The sequence below is a fragment of the Trichosurus vulpecula genome, chromosome 5, assembly GCF_011100635.1.
Source record: "Trichosurus vulpecula isolate mTriVul1 chromosome 5, mTriVul1.pri, whole genome shotgun sequence".
NCBI classification, from domain to species: domain Eukaryota; kingdom Metazoa; phylum Chordata; class Mammalia; order Diprotodontia; family Phalangeridae; genus Trichosurus; species Trichosurus vulpecula.
The window spans coordinates 131,298,520-131,320,701 of NC_050577.1; positions in this window are offsets into that span (position 1 = coordinate 131,298,520).

Below are 22,182 nucleotides of genomic sequence, written 5' to 3' on the forward strand. Positions count from 1 at the left end.
AAACAAATCTGTAATGTCTACAGTGTAGTATTCAACATCAATGAATAAAATCTACCAGGCTTCTGCCTATATAGCTACTTCTAGCTGTAAAGTATTATCAGCTAGGTGGACTGGTATATAGAGTGCTGGAGTTGAGGTCAGAAAGACATGTGTTCAAATCCTGCCTCAATTACTTGGAGTGGTGACACTGGTCAAGTCACTTATCTGCCTTCTGCTTCAGTTTTCTCATTTATAAAATGAAGAAAGTAATAGCCACAACCTTCCAGGGTTGTGGTGAAATGCAAATGAGATAATATTTGCAAGGCAATTTGAAAAGCATAAAGTACTATCAAAATGCTAAATATTATTATTACTATCTCTCAATTCTGGAAGGACTTGAAAATAAAAAATACAATCTGGCTGTTGGGAATCTATTTTATTTTCTCTTTTTAGAAACAAAACCAGGACCATGAATAACCAGGATTGCTAAAGACTTCCCAAGATACTGTATTATAAAAGAGGAGATTAGAAAAACCTCACATATATTGCCATTATTTGCAATCTACATTGTTTAAAAAAATACCATATCCTTTAACGTAAAACCAACGTAAGCAATCTTTCCAAAAACGTTAAGTGAAATTTACAAAATTAGTCTAAATTATGGTATTTGTTTAAATCCTTCTGCTTTCAGAGAACTGTGTAAATAGCCCTTTCATATGATGTTCCCCATAATGAACACTTGCTGCTGTACTTCTTCCTGAAAGCTCATTTTCCTTTCACAGCACTTGTCCCATAACATGCTTCTCAATGGCTCAAAGCAGCAGCATCTCTTTATAATTTCTCATACTTCCCTTAATCTAAGCCCACATCTTCAAGCCTCTTATTGCCCTTTAACAGATGGATTTCTATTGCTTCTCTTCCTCAAGCTTTGACTTAGTATCTATTGTACTGAATAACTACTTGCTAATAATAAAATATGAATAATTATGTATTATTTTAAAAAAAAATTCATATGATCTCTTTCTATGTGTTCCTTCAAAAATGTCCTTGAAATTGTTATCCAAAAACTGAATGGGGGTACTGCTTCTTAGCATCAAACTTCTTGAATGCATTATCTGTATACACTTAATAATGATGCCACAAAAAGAAAACAGTCCAGGGAAAGAAGATACATTGGGTACAAGGGACAACAATCCAAAAAGAAAAGCTAAAACGAAAACCTCAACAAACTGAAGCAATGGGGCAAAATTGCCATGAACATTTAATAGTGATGTTTTATTTTTTGTTTTCCTATTAAAGCCCAGCTCCTCTGCTTTTTCTGTTGTTGAAGTTACTCTGGGTTTTTGAAAGCTGTGTCAGTGCAGCACAAGCTCTCACATCCTATCTTAAAGCCAGAAAAGCTTTGGGCCCATGTTCAACCTCAGACTCCTCCCTGTTGCCCAAAGACTAATTTTATCAAAGTTCAAAGGAGATTGTCATTAAAGAGTTGGCCTCCAGAAGGTAAAATATTCCATTTGTATCAACTCATCAAGATCTACTAAAGTTCTCTTATTCCCAAACTGCCCTGCAGTAATTTCCATTATATTTATTTATATTTTTCTCTTTGCATTTATTTTGTTTTTTTGTGTGTGTATATATATATAATATATATATTATATATACATATTATATATAATATACATATATATGTTTATGTATGCATGTATATGTATATATATATGTGTATGTTACACATACACACACACACATACTTTTTTCTAGTCCTTTGAATGACATGAAGCTTTAATTCCTTGGATACTGAATTGTTTCCAGCCCCCTTAAGCAATCTGGATGGAGAATCCATCTCCATCCAGACCACTTTGGTTGTTTTTTTTTTTCCCTTCCTGAGCTGGGTCACCCTAAACTTTAATGGAGGAGCACAAGAACAGGGGCTCCTCTCCCCAGGGTAAGAACTGGCCCAGACTGGATTCTGTTTATACTCTAAACAGAAGTTTGGTCTCTTAGTTGGGTGGGGTCCCACCCAAGATTGAAGAGCAAGTTCCTGGAGGGAAAAGCATAATCTCATCAGTCATGTCCTTAAGAGACTGACTTTAACATTGATTTCCTTAATGGGGAAATTAAAGAGAAAAACCTGGGATCCCAATTTAATAATTGGTTATTAGTATAATAGTATAGTAATAATCTCCCTCTATCTTATCCAACTAAACCCTAGTTTTTCAGTTCCTTAGTACACTTGCTCTATCTTGTCAATATTTCTCTTATAAAGTGATGTCCAAGCTCAGGTAGTATGCCATATATATTGTCTGACCGGCTAAGGAGGCCTATCAAGTAACTTTATACAGAGGATTTATTTAATCCAAACAGATTAAGAACTGTGTTTAGCAATCAAACTAAATGCTGTATTTCACTTATTGCATAAACTCCTTGAAGGTAGGAATTGTTTCAGTTTTATCTTTGTAGCCCCAAAGCCCAGCAAGCAATAAGGAATTTAATAAATCTTTGTTGATTGTGCATATATCCAGGGGACATTGTTGCTTTGGAAAGGGGCAGACAAAAACCTAATATCATTAAAACAATGCCAATGACTTTATCCTTGAGGCTCAATTGATGCTTCAGTCTCCTTTTGACTTTTTAAAATTCTAATCTCAGCCCTATTTCTGATGCTAATTTTAAAAGCCACTTTCCACCTCAAAATGTTGATAACTTGTTCTCAAACTTCCTCACTGATGCTTGTGATGATTCCTAATTAGCCCAACTTACTTCTTCCTTGCTCTTTCCAGCCCTCCTACACCCCAATTTCTTGATTTAGCTAGTATTTTAATCCTTGACCTATTAGTAGTACTTGCCCTGTGTTAATACTTATATGTAAACCTTCTCTCTCTGTGTGTGTGTGTGTGTGTGTATCTCTGTCTCTGTCTCTATCTCTTTCTCTGTCTGTCTCTCTGTCTCCCTCTCTCTGTGTCTCTCTCTGTCACTCTCTCACATAAACTACTCTAAATAGGTAATCCCTCCCCCCAAAATATAGACATACACATTCTGATTTATGCAGCTCATTTTTTAAATAGAAGTATAGAATTATACTTTTATCTACATTCAATTTTGTATTGTTACTTTGGGCTCATTTTATTATCCTTCAGAGATAATTTTTCAATCTTATTCCCACATCCAAAATAAAAGCCAGCCCTAGGTCAATGTCGTGTACAAACTATCGTAATTGAAGAAGCACTAAGCCTGATGCCACCTCACAGATGAACCCTAGAGGGTGTGTGTGTGTGTGTGCGTGTGTGTGTGTGTGTGCATGTATGTGTGTGTGTATGTGTTTTGCTTTACTTATCTGGTATAATCTTTGCCCTCTATTTTGTCCTGAATTCATTTAGAAGTGCACTTTTGCATCTTTGTCTGTTGTGTAGTAACGGCTATGTGATTGAATCACTTTGTTAAAAAAATCAGATAACATTTCTCATAAACATGATTAAATATCTAATTCAATGGTGATATATAGTATTTGGCCAGATTCCTATATTTGGAGTTTTAAAAATTCAATAATGATTCTCAGTGACCATTAAAAAATAGTTTTCTAAATTGGGCATGACAGCACACAATTGTCATCCCTGCTACTAGGGAGTTATGAGCTCAGTGAAATAAAGCTGATCTTTGGCACCAGTACAGTAAGTCTCCTGGAGAAGGGCTGCCAAAGGAGGGGTGAACTGGCTTAAGTTGGGAACCTAGAACATCAAAGCTCCTTTGCCAGTCAGAAATGAGATCAAACCATAGAAGCTGCATTTTCATCATTAAAAGATAAGGGGTCCATCTCAAAAGAAAAAGTCTGATTTTTACATGGAAGTTAAAGCTAATTGTTCATGTCTTTTAAAACAGCTTGGTTAAGGAGACCCAAAAAATGCTGAAGAAAATAATACCTTAAAAAATAAGACTAGACTAAATGGCAAAAGAGGTCCAAAAAGCCAATGAAGAGAAGAATGCCTTAAAAAGCAGAATTGGCCCAATGGAAAAGGAGGTCCAAAAACTCACTGAAGAAAATAATTCCTTAAAAATTAGAACGGAGCAAATGGAAGTTAATGTATTTATTAGAAATCAAGAGAGTATAAAACAAAACCAAAAGAATGAAAAAAATAGGAGACAATGTAGAAACATCTCATTGGAAAAACGACTAGTCTGGAAAATAGATCCAGGAGAGATAATTTTAAAATTATTGGACTACCTGAAAGCTATGATCCAAAAAAAGAGCCTAGACATCTTTTTTGAAGAAATTATCAAGGAAAATTGACTGATATTCTAGAATCAGAGGGGGAAATAGAAATTGAAAGAATCTACCAATCTACTCCTGAAAGAGATCCCAAAATGAAAGCTCCCAGGAATATCATAGACAAATTCCAGAGTTCCCAGTTCAAGAAGAACATATTGCAAGCAGCTAGAAAGAAACAATTCAAGTATTGTGCAACCACAATCAACATTACCCGAGATTTAGCAGTTTCTGCATTAAAGGACTGGTAGACTTAGAACATGATGTTCTGAAGGGCAAAGGGCTAGGATTAAAACCAAGAATCACCTACTCAGCAAAACAATGTCATCCTTGAGTCAAAGTCAACTGCAAATCATGCCACCATTTCCATAATGGTCCTCTTTGAGAATGAAAGACAAACAGGACCTGTGAGTAGCCTCTCCTCCCCTCCCCTCCCCTCTACTCCCCTCCCCTTTCCCCTCCCCGGAAGGTACATTTTGATGGCCTAGCTCCCTCTTTCACTTAAAATCTCCTGATCTACAGCCTGCACTCTGTGTATGAGTATACTACGAGGGCTCTGTCCTGAGTCCCTCTCCTCTCTTTATGTTCTTTCTCTTAGTAGTTATCATCAATTCCCAATTATTCAACTATCACTTCTATACAGATGGCTCCCTAATCCACATATCCAATCTCCATCTTTCTTCTGAAATCCAATTCCACATTTCAAATTGCCTGCTCGAAATTTCTACCTGGAGTCTCCAAATAGCATTTACAGTTTCACATGTCCAAAACCAAAACAAACAAAAAATCTCATCATCTTTACCCCTAACGTTTTCTAACTTTCCCAACTCTTATCAAGAGCACTTAATTTTTTTTGAATCACTGAGGTTTAAAACCTAAGAGTCACCCTTGACTCTTCAGTCTCACCCATCCCATTCAGTTCCCCAGTTTTATTCATCCTATCTTTTTTTAAAAAAAAATTTAGACAAATACTAAAACTTAAATACATAATAAGAAAAGAAAAAGAAACAGTGTAAACTTAAATATAAAATAAGAAAAGAAAAAAATGTCATAGGCACAGCAGATCATAGGAGAGGATTCAGAATATATAGCAATAACTTTTCATTTCGAGAAAGCCTATATATCAAATACTGTATATTATGTTGAAAGTTGTCCATATTTTCTTTGCTTCCTTGTAGATTTTCTTTTGTTCTCTGCTGTATACTTTTTACTTTGTTCTTTTTCCTCCCTTCCGCCCCCCTTCCCACCACCTTAAGGCTAGGGAGCATGGATATATTTATATGTAGGAATTGATATATACATACACATATACATATATATACACACACATACATAAACATACATATACATATATAAACATATACTTTCCCTAAGAGATTCTACTCCTAATCTTTGTTTTTATGTTTGTGCATATCTTTTTCCCCTATTTCTTTCAACTCCTCCACTTTACTTCTACCTGTTACCTTACCCTCCTATTACTTAACCTACCCCTACTCCAACAATCCCTCCCTTATCCTCCTTTATCCTCTTCCCCCTCCCTGTCCCCTTAGGGTTTTATTTCTTTTCAAATTTAGAAGACTTTTATACTCTTCTAGATGTTGATGTATTTTTCCCTCTTGAACTCATTCCTAATGAAAGTAGGTTTCCAGAACTAACAGCCTCCCTCTACCATCTAATTCCTCTATATTGGTTCTTCCTCTTGTACCTCATTTGTACAAGATAATTACTCTTTTAGGTGTTCTTGAATGGTTTTACTTTTTGAAGTCATATCATATTCAGGTCTACCCAACTGTTTCTTATAGGCTACCTAATTATTAGTAACAATCTTAGACATAGGTTTTACATTTTCTATACATACAAGATAAACATTCTATCCTAACTTAGTCCCTTATAATTGGTCATTGATATGTACCTTACTGGTATGTACCTCTTGGATCTTGTACATCAAATCTTCTATTTAGTTAAGGGATTTTTTTTTCTTTAACAAAGTCCTGAAAGTCTGACAGTTGATAAAATGTACATTTTTTTTTTCATTCAGAATTATGCTTAGCTTTGCTGGGTATGATATTTTCAGCCAGAGGCCCAGTTCTTTTGTTCTTTGATATGTAGTGTTCCAAGACCTGAGATCTCTTAGTGTCACCAACACCGGGTCTTATGTGATTCTAATTGTGGTGCTGTCATATGTAAATTGTTTTTTTTTCTTGTTGCTTATAATATTTTGTCCTTGATCTGGAGGTTTCAGAATTTAATTATAACAGTCCTATGAATTTTCTTCCTAGGATCTCTTTCAGGTGGTGATCAGTGGGGTTTTTCTATTTTTACTCTCTTCTCTTCTTCTAATGCTTCAGGACAATTTTATTTAATTATTTCTCGTATTATTGTGTTGAGATTTTTTTTATCAGAATTTTCAGGTAGTACAATTATTCTTATGTTTTCTCTTCTTGATCTGTTCTCTAGATCTGTTGTTTTTCTTATGAGATATTTCATATTCTCTTCTATTTTTCATTCTTTATATACTTTTTAAAAACATTTCTTCATCTCTTATAACTCTATAGGCTTCCCCTTGCCCAATTCTGATTTTCAAGGAGTTATTTTCTTCCTTAAGATTCTGGGTCTCCTTTTCTAATTGGCTGACTTTCTTGTGATAATCTTCTTGTTTTTCTTGTATTATTCTTATTTTTTTTTAATTTTTTCTTAATCTCTCTCATTTGATTTTTAAAGTCTTTTTGAAGTTCCTCAATGAATTCTCTTTTTGGGCAGGTGACCATTTGAGATTACTCTTTGGGGTAGAAGAGGGTTTCTTTGCTTCAGTATCCTTCCCTGAAGATGAATCCCAGTCTCCTTTATTCCCATAGTAGCTTCTATGGTTGGATTCTTTCTCTTTTGCCTGTGCATTTTATTCTAATAATTTAGTTTTTATAATCACCTCTAGTCCTGGGGAATGGAGGATGGTGTCTCTGGCCTCTGATCCTCTTCAGTTCTCCCCTCTGACCTTGAACTCAAATCAAAATCTCCAAACTTTTATAAGTGCCCACAGCAAGCAGTGTTCCATCCCACTGCTTCTGCACTCACCAGTGGGTGCTGGTTCCTTCTTGCTCCCACTGCTCCCTGCAGCACAGCTGGGTCTGGCATTCCTTGTCAGCAGAGGTTCCCTAGATCTTCCCCAGGTCAGATGCCCAACTGCTCTCACTGCACCAGTAATAAAAGTTCCTGTGGCTGGGGCCAATGCAGTCTCCCAATCCAACTAACCCCAGGGCTTGCCACTTGCTGTTTAAGCAGGTTGCAGCTTGTAGTTAAAGCAGACCTTAGCCTGGAGGTGTTTACTCTTCACAGGGAGGAAATCTCATCCTTGGATTTTTCTTCAGATTTCCTCAGATTTTCTCTAATTGTCCCAGGAAGAGCCCTGTTCTGTCCGTACTCTTACTTGTTTTTACTGCTCTATGTTCGCCCAGAAGCACTATTTTGTCTCTTTTGTGGAGGAAAATCTTGAGAGCTTGAAATTTCCTGACCTACTCTGCCATCTTCCCAGAATCCTCTCCCTATTCTACCTTTTCAACATTTTTAACATTTATCCCCTACTTTCTACTCTCACCACAACCATCCTGCTTTGGACCTTCATCACCACTCATCTGGAATATTTCAATAGCCTCTTACTCAGCCTCCAGTGTCTCCCTTTTTCAATCTATCTGCCATATAGTTGTCAAATTCATATTCTTAGTGTATGCACCTGATGTTGTTCTTTACATGCTCTCAAAGCTTCTGTGATTCCCTATAGGCTGTAGGATGAAATAAAACTCCTCTGTTTGAGAAAAGAAAAGAAAAACTCACAAGCTAATGGAAACCTATCTTATCAAGGTGATTATATATTATTGGCTCTTAAGCACTTTACATATCTGTTAAACTGTTCAGTTTCTGGTTCCCCCTACAGAATGTTCCATCTTTAACCTCTGTATTTTTGCATAAGAGGTCCTCTATGCTTAGAATGCTCCCTCATTCCTCACCTCCTCTTCTAGGGATATCTAATTCCCTTCAAGATTCAACTCAAGTGGCACCACTTTCAAAACATGTTCCTTTATTTCCCCTGTTATTAGTGCCTTCCCAAATAAGCCTATATTTATTTTGTATATAGTAGTACATATTTTAATTTTACTGTGAATGAATTATATCCCCTAAAATAAGGTATCCTCCTTGAACTAAGGAAATGTTTAATTTTAGTTTTTTGTATCCCTAAGACCTAGAACAATACTTGGCAAAAATGTAATAGAGGTGGTACTATGTAGTATCATCCATGAGTGATATGATAGAGCGAGCCACCAATGTAACACAATATGTCACCTTTTGTATGGGTTATATTGACATGTACTAGCTTCCGAGTTGGAATTCTCACTTCAACTTGCCCTCAGTCTGGCAGGTCTAGATCTCCAGAAATAGACCACCATTATACAGCCACACTCGAATATTCTTAGGGCTCTAGGGGTAACCATGCTAGAGGAGGGGGGAGACACACTTCCTATGCAGCATTCTAACCATTGAACATTGGCCAATTCTCAGTTCACACAACTAGTCACAATATATTCTACTTTTGTGGTATGTGTTAGTTATATGAACATCCAGTCATGATGATGGAAGTTTTGATTCTTAAACTTAACAAGTTAGTTAACAATAAGGCAAAAGAAATAATCATAATATTGTGCAAGATAATATCAAATCAAATATAGTAATAGTCAAACATCTCAATACAGATGTAAACCTAGGTCACATTCTCCCACCAATGCATGCAATGTCTATGGGGAAGAACGGGCACACATTTACAGGAAATTAGCAGGAAAGCAAGTGAGGAGGTGAGGGGGGAATGGCCTTTAGTTGAGTATTTCAAGGGTCTAAATCTCTCTTTCTCTCCCTCTCTCTCTCCCACTCCCTCCCCCATGTATATAGGTGTGTATACACACATATACACACATATAAACATATACATTGTGCATATACATGTGCACAGAAACATATATGCATGTATATATACACATACACATGCATATATACATGTATGTGTGCATGTGTGTGATTGTGTGTATGTATATGTATATATGTCTTTCTGTGTGTATGTATATATCCTCGCATATCCATTTAGTTATCAAGTTTATCTGTTACAGCTTAACATCTCTCATATCTATCCCCTAATTTCTACTCTTTCTACAACCGTTCTGCTTCAGATCTTCATTACAACTCATCTGGAATATTTTAGTGTCTCCTTTGTCCATATGAATACAACTCATATGGAATGTTTTAGTGTCTCCTTTGTCCATATGAACATATACATATATACCGATATATGCTCATTTCAATATTTCAATAATCTCCTGCCTTGCCTATAGTGTTCTACTGTCTCCCTTAGAGGCCAGGTAAGGAGCTATTGAAATACTGAAATATATATGTGTGTTCGCATATGTATATATTATAATACATACATGTGCATACATATAATGCATGCATGTATATGTAGAGATATCTATGTATAAATACATCTGTATTTATACATGTATATGTATATCTACATGTCAGTGGCTTAGATGAAGATGTAAAATTTATATAAATTTTCAGATGATTTGAAGCTGGGAGTTATAGGTAATATGTTGAATGACAGAGAAGATCCAAAGAGATCATCATAGTCTAGAATCATATGCCAAATTAAAGAAACTAAATTCTAATATAGATAAATACAGAGTTCTTCATCACAAATACAGGATGAGGGAGGTGTGCCTAGGTAAGATTTCATGTGAAAAAATTAGAAAATAGGAAAATAGCAGTGTGGTAGGGGAGAAAGAATCTTAGATTGTGTATAAGACTTGGTTTCAAATTCTACTTTTCGTCACTGCCTTTTTAAATGAGCAATTCACTTAACTTCTTTCTGCTTCTATTCCTTTACCTTTGAAATTAGGGGTTTGGATTACATGACCCCTAAAGATCCTCCCAGCTCTAAATCACTGATCCTGTGACATGTTTATAGTAAGGCTCCAATGCAGTAAACTACTGCCATATAATTCAAGTTATGGTTCTATTATATTTACAAAACTTGGGAGTGTAGTAAGGTAACATATTAGCTGAATAATCAAATATAATATTATACTATGTAACTCTGTAAGTACTAAGAATTTTTATTTACTACTCTGTATTTTTGAAATCCCCTTATAAGTATCCCTAATTAATCCATTCAAATAAGATTTAATCAGATCCTACTATGGGCACAGCTCCTACTATGGGCACAGCTCTATAGTCAGCTTCTCTGCATTTTTCTTCATTATTGGCACCATTAGATGAGAGAATGAAAGGGGTTTCATTGGTACTGTGGAAAGAGCAGTAGATCAAGTCCCAGCTCTGCCACATACTCTTTGTCTAACCTGGGGAAAGTCTATGTATTACACTGCATCTTAGCTTTTTAATCTATAAAATAAAGGGGTTAAACTAGGTCTCCTTGTCAGTTTTACATCTATCCTGTTAATAGCCAATAAACAGTAAGATAAAATCTTCCTTGAAGTTTGAAAGCCAAAGCATACAATTTGATATCTTTACCATTGTTTTGTTTTATTTACTTACCATTTTTACCCCAAATTGCATACTTATTTTTTAAAGTCCCTCTCTGTGATTTAATTAGTGTGAGGAGCTCTCAGTGTATAAATTATCTCCATCAAAACTTGATTAGCAAATTATCTTTAACTTTAGGATTTATAGATATTACAATGTAATTTTACACAGGAGGAAACTGAGTCATAGAGAGATCTAGGGACTTACTTAATTTTATACAGGTAGTAATTTTTAGAGTCAGGATTCAAGCCCAAGTCTTCTACCTCCAAATTCACTATTCTTCCTAGCATAAGACACTGCTTCTCTTTATTAATAGTTGTCTAGTAACATTGAAATGCAAAATGAATTAACCATGGTAACTTGGCAAGGATATGTAAGCAGAATGATGTTAATCTAGAATTTCCTGACCTCATGGTAGACATTATATCATGCCAACCTATTTATTTACATGTATATCTACTAATAATTGGCTGATATGGAATTTTTAATGACCTATCAGTCTATTTTCAAAAACGAGTGAGAACTGCTATATTTTTAATTTTATACATCTTTTCTATTCACAATAGTTATTTATGTTTCAAAGGAGAAGGAAAACATCACTATGTTAACAGAAGAAGGGAGTGAAAGGGAGATAGGAAAACGCCAGGTTGCCATAGTAGTGAAATGACTGTTGTCCTCTTAAACCTCCTGGATTATTTACAGATTTCAGCTTAACTTTAGAAAGAAATCCAATTATCAGGCTGTTAACAGCCATAAGTGAAAGCTCAACTTCTTTCTCAACCAAGATAACTGAAGTGCCTTCACTGCTCTGGCACTAATTGGTCATTTGGAGCCCTGGGAGTTTACAGGATTGACAGAGAGAAAATGAAAGGCTATGCTGAGTCACTGATAATTAAGTGAAGACAGGCTAAAACAAAGCCTATTTATTTTACCACAGTTGGGAAGTCTGAGTTCATACAATAACAAAAGAAAAAATAAATTCATGGAAAACACTGGCATTGGAACAATGTAAAAGATTATTGGATGCACTACCGGTAGAAGTGTGAATTGGTTCAACCATTTTGGAAAGCAATTTGTAATCATTCTAAGCAGGTGACTCAAATGCCCCTACCTTTTGATACAGAGATATAACTACTAGGCACATAACCCAAGGAGATCAAAGATTAAAAGAAAGGTCCATAGACCACAATACTTACAACAGCTTTTTTCTTTTGTAGTAGCAAAGAACTAGAAATAAAGTAGATATTCATCATTTGTAATGGCTAAACAAGTTGTGTTATATGAATTAATGATAAGTTACTATAATGTAAAAATATAAATATGATAAAGAGAGAAGCATAGAAAGATATATATATACACACACACATATATTAGCTGATGCTAAATGAATCCAGCAGATTTCAGGTCCAGATTCATGGACCCCAATATACACAATTACTATAACAATGTACATTGAAATAACAATAAAGTCATTGAAACAAATGTGAAATTATGACAAAACTTGGCCCCAAAGAAGAGAGATGAAAATTCACCTCCTTTCCTTCATAGAAGTGGGGGGACTGTGGGAGAGGAGCACTAAATACAATGATGGACTTGATTGATGTGTTGATTAGGTTCTCTGTCTCTCTCCCTCACTCAATAAGGGATGACTCCCAGGGAAGGAGATGAGGAGGGAAATATATTAGACTATATAGATCATTTAAAACAAAAGATGTCACATTTTAAAAGAATGTTATTGAAAAAGATCACTAATTGGTTATTTGAATCAAAGATTGGTGGACTGCAGTGGAAAGAAATACTACTTGTTTCATATAAAATACATGTTTCAAAAGGGAATGTTTTGTTTCTAACCTGAGTGAAAGAAAAAAATAAAGCTTAAAAACAGATGCCATTTGGGGATGTTGATCTGAGTTACCTTAAAATTGCACATGTCTTAGTTTTGAAAAGGTAGCATATGTGTTCAGACAGGGCTCATCAAATTACCTTTTCCAATCACCAAAGCTGATAAAAAAAGAGAACAAAAATTGTTCAAGGCTGAGCTCCCAATAAATAGGTACAAGTTAGCCTTATTAATGAAAATACCTTTCTTGAAGCAATTTCAGCAAGCTGTCAAACCTCAGCATACATGACAGCCTTGCTTGTTTCTAAGAGACTATCTACTTTGTGAGCTCTTTGCTCGAGGTTTAACAGATAATGGAGATGAAATAAATTCTATAGCAAAGGAATCTTTCTGTCTTGTACTGTAGAATCAAATTGGGTCAACATACACAAACACAAACCAAGTATATTATTAATAAAGATATCATGTTAGTCCTTTGATTAGATGCTACTTTTTATTCAATAAAATGAAGGTTAAATTCTGGTGTAGTTGGTTCTTTCTCTTAAAAAGATATTTCTGTGGTTTTAGAGAGTATTACCTGATAGGCAGACAATGGATTTTGAAGGTAGACATTAATTATTGCAATCACAGCAGAACTCAGGGCAGATTTAAGTTCAAAAATGAATACCCCAATCCTACTCTTCTAATTAGATTCAAAATTTATAACCTATACACCCTCATTAAGACAATACTTAGCCTTGATTCTCCTGGTGAGAGAACTCCACAGAGTTGGAGATATCACCGCACCATGCCCCTGAAGCTTGTATAGATTTGAACTCAGCAGAATGAAAGCACCTATGAAGCACAGGTTCACACACAATCAAGTAGAATGTAGACTCTTTCAGGGAAGGCACTGTTTGTCCTTGTGCCTTTCTATCCCCAACACTTAGCACAGTGTCTTGGTCAAAGTAGCCACTTGGTTAAGGGTTACTGAATTGAATTTAATAATATGGTGATGTGTACTTGGAAAATAGTGGATAGACCAGCCTGGCATTTCACTACACAAAGGGATATTGTCCTTTCTGAGCAAAGGTGAAATATTATATATCTGGCTATATCTATATACATAATTCATTAGCCAAATTATTTTGAACTGATAAATAACTAGCACCATTTAGCTGACTTGTTGACAGAATCATGGACTGTTAGAGGTAGAAAGGAAGAGACTACTTATTTACTTGGATCGCCTCAGTTTACAGATGAGTAAAAGGAAACCCCGAAAGGTTAAATGATTTGTTTGAGGTCACAGGAGTTAGTTGTAGAGCCAGGGGTAGAACTCGGATTGTCATTCCAAACATAGCAATTTCCACTATGGCATATTCTACTTTTTAATTGACCATTTTACTAAATCAATTTCTGGTTAGAAACTATCCAGTTCAGTTAAGATACTCAAATTAGTATTTGGGGGCACCATCACCTTAGAAACTAAATCCCAGGCAATAATAATAGCAGCTTCTAGCAGCATTGTATTCTAGGAGGAAAATCATGGGGGCACACTGTGGGGGTTTTTAGTTGGGCATTGGTGATCTGAGCCCAAGACATATACCCTCCCTACATAACACTTAACCACATCATTTTCTTTTTAGGTAGCACTGATATGTGGTCTAGTATCATGGACCCAAAAATAAGTGAACAGGGATTAACTATTAAAGAGAAAGCAAAGATTGGTTTTTTTTTCACAAGAATTACATACAAAGTTTGAAAAAGGTTTAGCACTGACCTTCAGAGGAAAAGGGGTGATTTATAACATTGCTGTCATCCACACCAAGGCACTATTTCCACCTCAACTTATTTGTTACCTTGACTCTTGTTCCATAAATCTGACCAGGAGCAAGATTTCTTTGAGTTTCTCTAGTAGACCATTACTCTATACACTGATAAGCACTTGTACTATGTCTTAGAGGTGTTTGATGATTATCTGTCATAACTCATCCACTTAAAATGTTCTGGAAACAGAGGGAACAGAAAATATTATTCACAGAACTTTTATAATAACAAGTAGCATTTGTGGAGGGGGTCAATAATATTCATGGGAATTATAAGGTATCAGCTTAATGATTTGCGAAAAAATACAAGTAACATGATGGTGGTTTTAAGTGAGCAACTGAATAAAAAACAATGGGAACCCAGGCATTTTAATATACTTCTAAAACTTTAAAGAATAGAAAATGACATGAACAGCAGGTGAAGTCATTTAGACATAAAAATTTTAATATTTCATTAAAACATCATTACCATAACTCTTCCATTTTCTTTTATGTTATCCAAAGAGGACTGATTAAAATTGAATGTTCCAGTTTTCTCATAGAAGCTCATTCTTTCCATTTGATAATCAAAGTTTTGTTTTAAGCATATTTAAACATTTTCTAAGAATTCCAGATAATAAGGTATTCTGAACGTGGTGATGGGAAAATCTTACAAATAGATTTATAAGATATATTTTAGAATTGTCATCAATCGCTCAAAACTTTTGACAAAATGTCCTTGCAAAACACTGCAGGAAATATTATTTTTTTCCTTGCACATAGTGAATGATTAACATCACATTTTTCTAGTGCTTTTGCTTCTTAAATAAATGGATGAATTTTCTTAGAAGGATTAAAGCACAGTGTCTGACTTAGGATCAGGAAAACATATATTCAAATCATACCTAAGACACTTAATAGTTGTACAACTCTAGGTAAGAAACAATCTCTCAGAAACTCATGTTTCTCACTTATTAAATGTGGATAATAATAGCACCTACTTCACAGATATGTTATGAAATTCAAGTGAGGTAATATGTTTAAAGTGGTTTACAAAACATAAAGCACTACATAAAGTCAGTTATTACTTGTCTGGCATATAGTGGACCCTTAATAAATGCATTTTTTAAAATTTATTTAACATATTTAGTTTTCAGCATTGATTTTCACAAGAGTTTGGATTACAAATTTTCTCCCCATTTCTACCCTCCCCCCACTCCAAGATGGCATATATTCTGGTTGCCCTGTTCCCCAGTCAGCGCTCCCCTCTGTCACCCCACTCCCTTCCCATCCCCTTTTCCCTTCCTTTCTTGTAGGGCAAGATAAATTTTTACGCCCCATTGCCTGTGTATCTTATTTTCTTGTTGCATGCAAAAACATTTTTGTTTCTTTTTGAACATCTATTTTTTTTTAAATGCAATTTATTTATTTAACATATTTGGTTTTCAGCATTGATTTTCACAACATTTTGAATTACAAATTTTCTCCCCATTTCTATCCTCCCCCCCACTCCAAGATGCTTATATTCTGGTTGCCCTGTTCCCCAGTCAGCCCTCCCCTCTATCACCCCCCTCCCCTCTCATCCCCTTTTCCCTTCCTTTCTTGTAGGGCAAGATAAATTTCTACACCCCATTGCCTGTGTATCTTATTTTTTAGTTGCATACAAAAACTTTTTTGTTTTTGAACATCTGTTTTTAAAACTTTGAGTTCCAAATTCTCTTCCCTCTTCCCTTCCCACCCACCCTCCCCAAGAAGTTGAGCAATTCAACCTAGGCCACACATGTATTATTATGTATAACCCTTCCACAATACTCATGTTGTGAAAGGCTAACTACATTTTGCTCCTTCCCAACCCATCCCGCTTTATTGAATTTTCTCCCTTGACCCTGTCCCCTTTCCAAAGTGTTTGTTTTGATTGCCTCCACCCCCATCTGCCCTCCCCTCCATCATCCCCCTGCCTTTTATTTTTTTTTTATCTTCCTCCCTCTTCTTTCCTGTGGGGTAAGATACCCAACTGAGTATGTATGGTATTCCCCCTCAGGCCAAATCTGATGAAAGCAAGGTTCACTCATTCCCCCCTCACCTGCCCTCTCCCCTCCTCCCATAGAACTGCTTCCTCTTGCCACCTTTATGCGAGATAATCCACCCCATTCTATCTCTCCCTGTCTCCCTCTCTCAGTATGTTACTCTCTCATCCCTTAATTTCATTTTATTTCTTTTAGATATCTTCCCTTCATCTTCAACTCACCCTGTGTCTGCTCTCTCTCTTTTACATATATATATATATATACACATATATAAACACATATATATGTATACACATACATACACATACACATAGATACATACACATTCACTTATATATATACATAAACATATATACATATATATATATATATATATATATATATATATATATATATATATATGCATATTCCCTTCAACTACCCTAATACTGAGGTCTCATGAATCATACTCATCATCTTTCCATGTAGGAATGTAAACAAAACAGTTCAACTTTAGTGAGTCCCTTGCAATTTCCGTTTCTTGATTACCTTTTCATGCTTCTCTTGATTCTTGTGTTTGAAAGTCAAATTTTCTATTCAGTTCTGGTCTTTTCACTGAGAAAGCTTGAAAGTCCTCTATTTTATTGAAACTCCAAATTTTGCCTTGGAACATGATACTCAGTTTTGCTGGGTAGGTGATTCTAGGTTTTAATCCTAGCTCCATTGACCTCCGGAATGTCACATTTCAAGCCCTTCGATCTCTTAATGTAGAAGCTGCCAGATCTTGGGTTATTCTGATTGGGTTTCCACAATACTCAAATTGTTTCTTTCTGGCTGCTTGCAATATTTTCTCCTTGATCTGGGAGCTCTGGAATTTGGCAACAATATTCCTAGGAGATTTCTTTTTGGGATCTATTTGAGGAGGCGATCAATGGATTCTTTCAATTTCTATTTTGCCCTGTGGCTCTAGAATATCAGGGCAGTTCTCCTTGATAATTTCTTGAAAGATGGCATCTAGGCTCTTTTTTTTGATCATGGCTTTCAGGTAGTCCAATAATTTTTAAATTATCTCTCCTGGATCTATTTTCCAGGTCAGTGGTTTTTCCAAGAAGATATTTCACATTGTCTTCCATTTTTTCATTCCTTTGGTTCTGTTGTATAATATCTAGATTTCTCATAAAATCACTAGCTTCCACTTGCTCCAATCTAATTTTTAAAGTAGCATTTTCTTCAGTGGTCTTTTGGACCTCCTTTTCCATTTGGCTAATTCTGCCTTTCAAGGCATTCTTCTCCTCATTGGCTTTCTGGAGCTCTTTTGCCATTTGAGTTAGTCTGTTTTTTAAGGTGTTGTTTTCTTCAGTGTATTTTTCAGTATTTTTTTGGGTCTCCTTTAGCAAGTCATTGACTTGTTTTTCATGGTTTTCTCACATCCTTCTCTTTTCTCTTCCCAATTTTTCCTCTACTTCTCTAACTTGCTTTTCCAAATCCTTTTTGAGCTCTTCCATGGCCTGGGACCAGTTCATGTTTTTTCTTGGAGGCTGTTGATGTAGGCTCTTGCACTTTATTGACTTCTTTAGGCTGTATGTTTTGGTCTTCTTTGTCACCGAAGAAAGAATGCAAAGTCTGAGACTGAATCTCGGTGAGTTTTCGCTGCCCGGCCATATTCCCAGCCAACTAACTTGACCTTTGAGTTTTTCAGTGGGGTATGACTGCTTGTAGACTAGAGAGTTCTATGTTCCACATTTGGGGGGAGGTGCCAGCTCTGCCACACCAGCACTGCTCCTTCACCAACCCCCAACCCGGACTGGGCTTAGATCTTCAGCAGGCTGAGCATTCCTGCTCTGATCCGCCACTTAATTCCTTCCACCAGGTGGGCCTGGAGCCGGAAGTAACAACAGCTGTAGCTGCCCCACCTCCACTGCCCTGGGGGCTGGAAGCCAAACCGCGAACTCCTTCTACTCCCGCAGCTTTTCCCACTAACCTTCTCTGCAGTCTTTGGTGTTTGTGGGTTAAGGAGTCTGGTAACTGCCGCAGCTCACTGATTCAGGGAGCTAGGGCCCCCTCCGCCCGGCTTCTGGTCTGGATGGTCCACGCCGTTCAGGCTGGGTTCTGCTCCACTCCGTTCCCAGCTCCCAGCTCCCAGCTCCCAGCTCCGTGTGGGATAGACCTCACCCAGAGACCATCCAGCCTGTCCTGGGCAGGAGCCCTGCTTCCCTCTGCTGTTTTGTGGGTTCTGCCATTCTAGAATTGGTTCAGAGCCATTTTTATAGGTTTTTGGAGGGACTCCGTACGGAGCTCACACTAGTTCCTGCTTACCAGCCGCCATCTTGGTTCCGCCCCAATAAATGCATTTTTACACATATATACACATATGTGTATATAAAATCTTGTCATGTTTTATGTACAGTAGAAAGAAGATGTGAAGAAATATGCACAAAATGGAACGTTATATTTAGACTAATTTCTAGACAAAATAATGTGCCAAGTTCAGGAAATAGAGTCATGCCCCATACTATATTTTTCCCTCTAGATTTATTTTTTTGTAAAATTCATGACATCAGGATTAAAATGGGTTAATTCTCCTTCTATAAAATCAAGGACCATGCATAAAATCAATCTACTTTTAAATACCAATATTTTAATGCATTTTATAAGAGTTAGAACCACTGGCAATATTTAAATATGTAGGTAAAGTCTCAAGGTATGAATTTTTCAGAGGTACTATGAAAGTGCAAACTTAATACATTTCCTGAAGAGCAAGCTGAGAAGAACCCCATTTGAAATTCTTTCAATGAATATGAAAAACCATGAACTGTTCTAAGAAATCTGGCATCAAATATCACATATTCTTAAATAGGACTGGCTAAAAAAATGAGTTCATGACTGGAAACTTTTTTCTGCATACATGTGAATACTAGCAGCAAAACCAAAACTGAATAGCATGAGATATATATATATATATATATATATATATATATATGTATATGTATATGTATGTGTATATATATATATATATATATATATATATATATATATATATATATATATATATATATATGTGGTGTGTATGTGTGTGTGTTAAATAGTAATTTTCCCGAGTTACATGTTAACAAAATTTTTGGCACTCAGTTTCATGAGATTCTGAGTTCCAAATTTTTCTCTCTTTCTCCATACCCTCCCTCACCTCCCCTCAGTTCATCTGTAGGCAGTTTGATATAGTTTATACATGTGTGTAATGGCAAGCAAAGTGGGACTTTTTGTTTTGCTTTTTTTTCTTTTGGAGTTCTAGTTCTTCTCAAGACTAAGCTAATCAAGTGCCTTTGTGACTTGCCTTTGTTTGAATCAAGAATCTTTGATGACCTGCCTAAGTCCCAAGAAAGAGTAAGTCACATGAGTTTGAGTCATATGAGCCTGGGTCACAAGGGTTATGATTCCTTCTGACCCTGAAGAAGTGTATATATACCCTGAGGTTAGCATTTTGCTTTGGGGCTCACTCACTGGAAGAGCATTCTTGTGGTTTCACCAGACAAGACTCTAGGTAACCGTTAAGTAGCCCCCTCAGCTTTGAAAACCCAGATGTTGGATCTCTTATATGGTCTTGAGTTCTTCCCCTCCCTATAGAACTGACAGGTAAACTATTCCTTGCTCTTCCAATTTGTGGTGTCACCCTTTATATCTAAATTATGCACCCATTTTGACCTTATTTAAATACCCAGTATAAGATGTTGGTCTATATGAAGTTTGTGTCCTCTTGTTTTTCCAGTTTTCCCAGCAGTTTTAGTCAAATAGTTCTTATCCCCAAAGCTGCAGTCTTTAGGTTTATCAAACACCAGGTTATCCACTCTGCTATTCACTTCCATTTTATGAAAGAGTTCATCTCATTCACATTCTCAGTTATGATTATTAAGTTCTATATTTTTAAAATGTTAATAATTATTCCTAACACATTTCAAATGGAACATCTCCTTAGTATAACACAAAGTGTTAATATACTCAATATACCCCTCATTATGGTGTTTTCAGTGGGGACTAGGTCATGGAATTCCTATGTAGAAAAAACTTTCATAATAACAAAAAAAATTTTGGGTTCCATATTGAGCCAACATGATACTAAATTTCACTCAACAACAATAACACAAAAATGAGACTTCCATGTATTTTGCCCTATTCAGTATTCATTTTGTTTCCTGAAAAAGGAATACGTGACTAATTTAATGACCTAAAAAAATAAGAAGTCAAAACTTCTAAATAACAAAAACAAAATCCCTTAATGGATTATAAAAATTTGCAGGGATGCAATTCTGCTCATGTAAAACTGATAATTAGGTTATTCTATCCATTGAGACTTCCCTGGAGTAAATATAAATGGTATGTCTATTTAATCCCATTTTACATCATCCAAATTCTGCATTTTGAGTACAGGTAAACCAAAACAGAAGGTAATGCAAGGTCAGCCTGTCTGTATTAATTGAAAGCAGGGAAATTTTTGATTATATGTTCCAAATAATTTGAAATATTCTCCTTTGGTTTTCATGAAGCAGCCAGGAAATGTTGTAATGGGAAAAGAGTGTTTGATAACATAGGCTAATTTCACATACTGATTTTCTTTTTCTAAACATAGTGCCTTATTTCATCTAACAGAGCTATCTAAAATCATAGCAACAATTTTTGGGGGATATTGGGAAGATGGGTTTTTGTTATTGCTGTTTTTATCTTTTAACATGGTTGTTGTTCTTTTAAAAAATTTTTAGAACATCTGTTCTGAGATAAATTAAAAACATATTTCCAGATGTACTAAATAAAACCATGTCCTATTATCATTATAAATGGTATTTAGATTTAAATTGTACCACCACAGTCATAATTTACATCAATTTATATTTCTTTTCTTTTTCTTTCTCCAGTGTGGGAGGATGGTGGACTTCAGCACAAAGTCTTCTTAAAAGCAGGTTTATTTTTACAATGGATCCATTTATTGTAAATACATATGAGACATTCAAAACACTGGTTCTCCTAAATAAACATGCAATTAAATACCATTGGCATTGGTACAACCAATGAAAACAACTATCATATCTCTTTCACGCTGGAATTTTCCCAGCATCATATCTGATTACATGGTAACTTCTCACTTTTTCTCCATTATTGCAATTTTGAACCTTCCTGGGAAGTACTACCTGATATCTAATTCTCTCTCACCACCACCATTCTGTCAACCTGTATCTTCAACTTGAACTTTCTTTAGGCCTTTCATTTCACTGGGCTTTGTTTTAAAGTAGTAGATGTTCATCTTAATGTGCATTTTTTCTATCAATTTTATTTTGTGAATATTACTGTGTACCACTCTAAGAAAACTGGTATGCAGCAATACAAATTTAAAAACAGAAAAATCAAGACTGTTGATTCATCCTTTTTTAAAAGATATCTTACAAAAGGATTCTCCATAGTGTTTCTTAAAGAGCTTTCCTTATACGTATGTAGTGAATGTTTGGATTGAGGATAGCTGCATTTTCCTGTCAAGGTTGTAGGATGCTTATGAAGGAGTTGAGTGATTTTTTGCTAATCCTATTGGATCGAGTTCCCATTCTGGAATATCTCCAACTACCATTTAATTGCCAGTCCTTAGTGTCTCAGTTCTTTTTAACAAAATTGCATTAATCAGTTATTACAGAGGGATATTTATGATAAAGATATAGCAAGAAAGGAGGTATAAACATTGCCCCCCCCACCAAC